General features: G+C 42.6%; 1 protein-coding gene across 2 annotated transcripts in view; it reads right to left on the minus strand.

Annotated features, from left to right (window-relative positions):
• The window catches only part of CPQ (carboxypeptidase Q), a 333,027-nt gene that overhangs the window by 250,476 nt on the left and 74,914 nt on the right, over positions 1-7,637 (minus strand). The gene's annotated exons all lie outside the window — the stretch shown is intronic.

Consider the following 7,637-nt stretch of genomic DNA (forward strand, 5'->3'; position numbering starts at 1 on the left):
CTTGGAACCAACCCAAATGTCCATCAGTGACAGACTGGATTAAGAAAATGTGGCACATATACACCATGGAATACTATGCAACTATAAAAAAGGATGAGTTCATGTCCTTTGTAGGGACATGGATGCAGCTGGAAACCATCATTCTCAGCAAACTATTGCAAGAATAGAAAACCAAACACCATATGTTCTCACTCATAGGTGGGAATTGAACCATGAGAACACTTGGACACAGGAAGGGGAACAACACACACCGGGGCCTTTTGTGGGATAGGGGGAGGGAGGAGGGATACCATTAGGAGATATACCTAATGTAAATGACGAGTTAATGGGTGCAGCACACCAATGTGGCACATGTATACATATGTAACAAACCTGCACATTGTGCACATGAACCCTAGAACATAAAGTATAATAAATAATAATAATAATAAAATATAAACAAATAAATAAAAAAAGATTCATAATATAATCTCAAGTAGGGATGAACTCCCTTGGTCAGAACTGAGGGGTGAGTGAGAAGTGGGCTGCAGCCACAAGCACAGAAGCAGTGTGCCCCTGCTTCTAGGGCAGGCTGGGAGGGGCATGGCCTGGGCACAGTGGTTTCTGTCTCCATGGAGAAAGCTTATGGCCTGGGGCAGTTTCGAGTTCTGAGTGCAGACTGCCTGGAAACTAGCTAGCTGCTGCTAGTGGAACACTGCGAGTGTGAGAACAGCCTTGCCAAGTGCATAGGAGCTAAGTGGGGCTTACTGCCACCTGCTACTCCCCACTCCCCATGAAGACTCTTCTGTACAACAGAGGCAGTTGTGCTCCTCCCTGGAACATTACCCCAGCAGCTAGAGAACTGCCCTACAATCCCCCCTGGAGCCACTGCTTGTGCCCACATGTGGAGAACCAGAACACATACTTCCCTGACCCAGCGCCCCGACTTGGCTTTGCCCTTCCATGTGTCCTAGTAACTTAACACAAATAATGGGACTTTTTGGGAGCTCTATGGCCCAATTGTCTGAGTACCTCCCCTGGGTAACACAAGGCAAAGAAAAATACTATCATCATTCTTCACAAAACTAGAAAAAAAATTCTAAAATTTATATGAGACCAAAAAAGAGCCCGCAAAGTACGGCTAAGCAAAAAGAACATATTGCACTGTTCTTGAGGTATCACATTACTCAGTTTCAGACTATACTATAAGACCATAGTCACCAAAACAGCATAGTACTGGTATAAAAATAGGCACATAGACCAGTGGAACATAATAGAGAACCCAGAAATAAAGCCAAATACTGACAGCTAAGTGATCTTTGACAAAGCAAACAAAAACATAAAGTGGGGAAAGGATGGTCTATTCAACAAATGCTGCTGCGATAACTGGCTAGCCACATGTAGAAGAATGAAATTGGATCCTCATCTCTCACCTTATACAAAAATCAACTCAAGATGGATCAAAGACTTAAATCTAAGACCTGAAACTATAAAAATTCTAGAAGATAACCTGCAAAAACCCTTCTAGACATTGGCCTAGGCAAAAACTTCACAACCAAGAACGCAAATTCAACAAAAACAAAGATAAATAGATGAGACTTAATTAAACTAAAAAGCTTCTGCACAACAAAAGAAATACTCAGCAGAGTAAACAAACATCCCACAGAGTGAGAAAAAATTTTCACAATCTATACTCCCAACAAAGGAAAATATCTGGAATCTACAAGGAACTCAAACAAATCAGCAAGAAAACGACAACAACAACAACAACAACAACAAAACAAAACAAAAAACAGAAAATACTATCAAAAAGTGGGCTAAGGACATGAATAGACAATTCTCAAAAGAAGATATACAAATGGCCAGCAAACACATGAAAAAAATGCTTAACATCACTAATGATCAGAGAAATGTAAATCAAAACCACAATGCCATTACAGCTTACTCCTGAAAGAATGGTCATAATCAAAAAATAATAGATGCTGACATGGATGTGGTGAAAAAGGAGCAATTTTATACTGCTGATGGGAACGTAAACTAGTACAACCACTATGGAAAACAGTGTGGAGATTCCTTAAAGAACTAAAAGTAGATCTAGCATTTGATCCAGCAATCCCACTACTGGCTCAAAGAAAAAGAAGTCATTATATGAAAAAGATACATGCACACACATGTTTATGGCAGCACAATTCACAACTGCAAAAATACGGAACAGCCCCAATGCCCATTAATCAATATATCATGGAATTCTGCTCAGCCATAAAAAGGAACGGAATAATGACATTCACAGCAACATGGATGGAATTGAAGATCATTACTCTTTTGTGTGTGTCTGTGTGTCTGTGTGTGTGTGTGTGTGCGCGCGTGCACGTGTGTGACAGAGTTTTGCTCTTTTTTGCCTAGGCTGCAGTACAATGGCGTGATCTTGGTTCACTGCAACTTCTGCCTCCTGGGTTCAAGCAATTATCCTGCCTCAGCTTCCCGAGTAGCTGGGATTGCAAGTGCATGCCAACACACCCAGCTAATTTCGTATTTTTAGTAGAGACAGGGTTTCACCATGTTGGCCAGTCTGGTCTCAAACTCCTGACCTCATGTGATCCACCCATCTCAGCCTCCCAAAGTGCTGGGATAACAAGCATGAGCCACTGCACCCGGCTGGAGACCATTATTCTAAGTGAAGTAACTCAGGAATAAAAAAGCAAACACCGTATGCTCTCACTTGTAAGTGGGAGCAAAACTATGAGGATGCAAAGTCCTAAGAATGATACAGTGGACTATGGGAACTCCAAGGAAAGGGTGGAAGTGGGATGAGAAATGAGAATACACATTCAGTGTAGTAGTGTATACTGCTTGGATGATGGATGCAACGAAATCTCAGACATCACCACTGAAGAACGTATCCATGTAACCAAACACCACCTGTTCCCTAAATACCTATTAAAATAAAAATTTTAAATTTAAAAATAAATACAAAATAAATCTGTATATTTCCTCATGGAAACAAACAAACAAAAAGTCCACTGCTACCACCACAGCTGGCACTCTTTTGCAAGTGCCACCACCTATTAGAGGCCAACCAACACAGCCCATTACACCATCTGCAGTTAAAATGACACAGCGCCCAGGTCAGAGAAAACTTGTGCATGACCTCAGCTTTCACCATTGCCCGCATCACCCTAGCTAATGAGAAGGTCCTGGCCTGTCCATATGACCAGTTCATTACTACTACAGCCAACATTTGAGAAAGCCAACACACTAAGGCTATGTATACCCAAAGAATCTCACAGTCTATGTCACTCCCCTGCCACCTGCATCAGAGCTAGTGCTGGTACCTGCTGCTGGGAGACTTGAGGACAGTTCACATCCCTGGAATCCTTGCAGACATTCCCTAGCACCAGCTTGGAGTGTGGCAGCCCCACTGGGTGGCTAAACTAAGAGGAGCAGTATCATTCACAGTAGTCTTGCCCTCAGGGACTCCTACTCCTGCAGAAAGGGGGGCTGTACCACATTAAAGGAGCACCCCATAGGACAAAAGAATCCAGATGGCATGTCTTGAGTCCCAGAACTTTCTACTTGTGGGAAGTTTCCTTCAGCAGAGGCACAGGTGAAGTGCTGTGCTCCACAGGGAAAGTCTGCAGCTTTACCCAATAATCGGGCAGCTCTGGTACTCATGAAGGGTCTTGGAGAAGGGGACTTCTTCTCCCCCTCATCCACCACTGCAGATACAGCTGGGGCTTCTTTCATGGGAGCTTCGTGTGGGTACACCTGTAGACAGGCTTTCTGAAATGCTTCAGAGTAACTCCTTCCTCACAGGAGGAGTGCCCTCTAGGTTCAGGCTTGCACAAGGAGTAGAGTCACAATCCCTATCTACTTAGAGAATCAACATTCTTGGAGATGGAAACAGGCACCTGTCTGATGTGAATAGCTAGAACACTGGGTCAGGAGTATGACTGGGAGGTAGACTGCTTCCCTGCTGGCCTGGCTGGGGAGCTAATGTGGCTCCCTAAATTTCCCCTGCAGAGACCGGTGTTTCACTGAGGGCTCCCCCAGCCTCCTCTATCAAGGCTAGGACCTCTGCCCACCATTGGGTATTGCATTTACCCACCTGCTTTGGCCACACTGGTTTTTTACTCACAGACACCTCCTCTATTGGCCTGAAGCCTGAACTCTTCAACCCAGTAAGCAAAATACTGGGGAAAAAATAAATTACAAAGTGCACATCACTGGGGAATAAGATAAGCTTCAAGAGACCTCTGCCATTTCAACCCCACAAGAGACTGTGAACCTACTCACACACTGAACACATTGCTACTACAATCAGCATGAGAAAGTCATAATACAAAGACTATCTATAACCAAAGAATTTCATACAGAGTATTCACCCCTGAAAGCACCAAGAGCTTAACTAGGCTAGAATAAACTGTAAATACTAAAGTCACTTCATCAAGAGGGAAAAAAAAGAAAACACAGTAGAATAAAAAATAAATTCAAGAATAATTAGAAAAAATAATCTATCCAAAAGAGAAGAAACCAGAAAATGATTCTGGAAATGTGAAACAGGGTTCTACAACAACCACCAAAAGGTCACAGTAGCTCTCCAACAATGAATCCAAACCTAGAAGTAATCTTTGAAATACCAGATAAAGAAATCAAAAGGTTGATTATTAAGCTACTTGAGGAGATATAAGAGAAAGATAAAAACCAACAAATTTTTTATTTAAAAAATCAGGATGTGAATGAAAAATTCTCTAAAGAAATAGCCCCATGCTTCTGTTCTCATGATAGTGAGTTGAGTTCTCACAAGATCTGATGGTTTTATAAGGCACTTTTCCCCACTTCATCCTGCACTTCTCCTTGCTGCCACCATGTGAAGAAGCCGTGTTTTCTTCCCCTTTTGCCTTGACTATAAGTTTCCTGAGGCCTCCCCAGCCACACTGAACTGCGACTCAATTAAATTTCTTTCCTTTATAAATTACCCAGTCTTGGGTATGTCTTTATTAGCAGTGTGAGAATAGACTAATACAGTAAATTGGTAACCGAGTGAGGCACTGCTGTAAAGATACCTGAAAATGTGGAAGCAACTTTGGAACTAGGTAACAGGCAGAGGTTGAAACAGTTTGGAGAGCTCAGAAGAAGACAGGAAAAAGTGGAAAAGTTTAAAACTTCCTAGAGATTTGGAGGGTTTAGAAGACAGGAAGATGTGGAAAAGTTTGGAACCTCTTAGAGTCTTGTTGAATGGCTTTGACCAAAATGGTGATATAAACAATGAAGTGCAGGCTGAGGTGGTCTCAGATGGAGATGAAGAACTTGTTGGGAACTGGAGTAGTGGTGACTCTTGGTACAGAAAGAGACTGGTGGCATTTTGCCCCTGCCCCAGAGATCTGTGTAACTTTGAATTTGAGAGAGATTATCTAGGGTATCTGGCAGAAAAAACTTCTAAGGGGCAAAGCAATCAAGAGGAAGCAGAGCATAAAAGTTTGGAAAATTTACAGCCTGATGATGCAATAGTAAAAAAAAATAATAATAATAATGGGAGAAATTCAAGCCAGCTACAGAAACTTGCATAAGTAACAAGGAGCCAAATGTCAATCATCAAGACAATGGGAAAAATGTCCCCAGGGCATGTCAGAGACCTTTATGGCAGCCCCTGCCATTATAGGCCCAGAGGCCTAGGAGGGTAAAATGATTCTGTGGGCCATGTACAGGGTCCCCACACTCTATGCAGCCTCAAGCCATGATGCCCTGCATCCCAGCTGCTTCAGCTCCAGCTATGGCTAAAAGGAGCCTAAGTACAGCTCAGGCTGTTGGTTCAGAGGGTGCAAGAACCAAGCCCTGGTGGCCTGCAGGTGCACAGAAGTCAAGAATTGAGGTTTGGGAACCTCTGTCTAGATTTCAGAGGGTGTATGGAAACACCTGGATATCCACGCAGAAGTTTGTTGCATGAATGGAGCCCTCATGGAGAACCTCTGTTAGGGTGATATGGAAGGGAAATGTGGCATCGGAGCCCCCACACAGAGGCTCCACTGGAGCACTGACTAGTGGAACTGTGAGTAGAGGGCCACTGTCTTCCAGATACCAGAATGCTAGATCCACCAACAGCTTACACCATGCACCTAGAAAAGCCACAGACACTCATCACCAGCCGTGAAAGCAGCTGGGAGAGGGGCTGTACGCTGCAAAGCCACAGGGGTGGAGCTGCCCAAGACCATGGATGTCCACCTTCTGCATCAGCATGACCTGGATATGAGACATGGAGTCAAAGGAGATCATTTTGGAACTTTAAGGTTTAATGACTGCCTTTTTAGATTTCAGACTGACTTGCATGGGGTTTGTATCCCCTTTGTTTTGGTCAATTTCTCCCACCTGGAATAGTTGTATTTACCCAATGTCTGTATCCCCATCATATCTAGTACATAATTAACTTGCTTTCAATTTTACAGGCTAATAGCCAGAAGGGACTTGCATTGCCAGATGAGACTTTGGACTTGGACTTTTGGGTTAATGCTGGAATGAGTTAAGACTTTGGGGGACTGTTAGGATGGCATGATTGTGTTTTGAAATATGTGGACATGATATTTGGGAGGGGCCAGAGGCAGAATGATATGGTTTGGCTGTGTCTCCACACAAATCTCATCTTGAATTATAGTTCCCATAATCCCTATGTGTCATGGGAGGGACCCGGTGGGAGGTAATTGAATCATGGGGGTAGTTACCTCCATGCTGCTGTTCTCATGATAGTGAGTGAGTTCTTACCAGATCTGATGGTTTTATAAGGTGCTTTCCCCTATTATCCTCAGCACTTCTCCTTGTTGCCACCATATGAAGGACATGTTTGCTTTTCCTTCTCCCATGACTGTAAGCTTCCTGAGGCCTCCCCAGCCATGCTGAACTGTGAGTCAAACCTCTTTCCTTTATAAACTACCCAGTCACAGGTATGTCTTTATTGGCAGCATGAGAACAGACTAACACAGACCTATAAAACAACCACACAATAGAGAAAGCAAAGCATCTAGGTAACAGTCAACATGATGACTGAACATTACATACATTTCAGTATTAATGTTGAATGTAAATTTTGTAAATGCTCCACTTAAAAGATACAGATTGGCAGAATGGATTTAAAAAAAAAATCACAACCAAATATCTACTGTCTTCAAGAGATCATCTTAAATGTAAGGATTCTAATAAACTCAAGGTAAAGGGGTAGAAAAAGTTAATCCACACAAATGGAAGACAAACGCAAGCAGGAGTAGCTATTCTGATGTCAGATAAAACAGAGTAAAGCAACAATAGTTAAAAAAAAAAAAGAAAGAAAGAAAGAAAAGAAAAGAAAAAAAAAGGGGTGAGCAAAAAAGGTCACAAGAAGACATTATAATCCTAAATATATTCTGGAGCTCCCACATTCATAAAACAGTTACCATTAGACCTAAGAAAACAGATGGATAGCAATACAATAATAGTGGGGAACTTCAATGCTCCACGGACAGCACTAGACAGATCATAGAGGCAGAAAGTCAATAAAGAAACACCGGACTTAATCTACACTATAAAAAAACTGACCTGATATCGGGGCGGAGCAAGATGGCCGAATAGGAACAGCTCCAGTCTCCAACTCCCAGCGCGAAGGACACAGAAGACCGGTGATTTCTGCATTTTCA

The sequence above is a fragment of the Colobus angolensis genome, unplaced genomic scaffold, assembly GCF_000951035.1.
Source record: "Colobus angolensis palliatus isolate OR3802 unplaced genomic scaffold, Cang.pa_1.0 Scaffold16, whole genome shotgun sequence".
In the NCBI taxonomy this organism is placed as follows: domain Eukaryota; kingdom Metazoa; phylum Chordata; class Mammalia; order Primates; family Cercopithecidae; genus Colobus; species Colobus angolensis.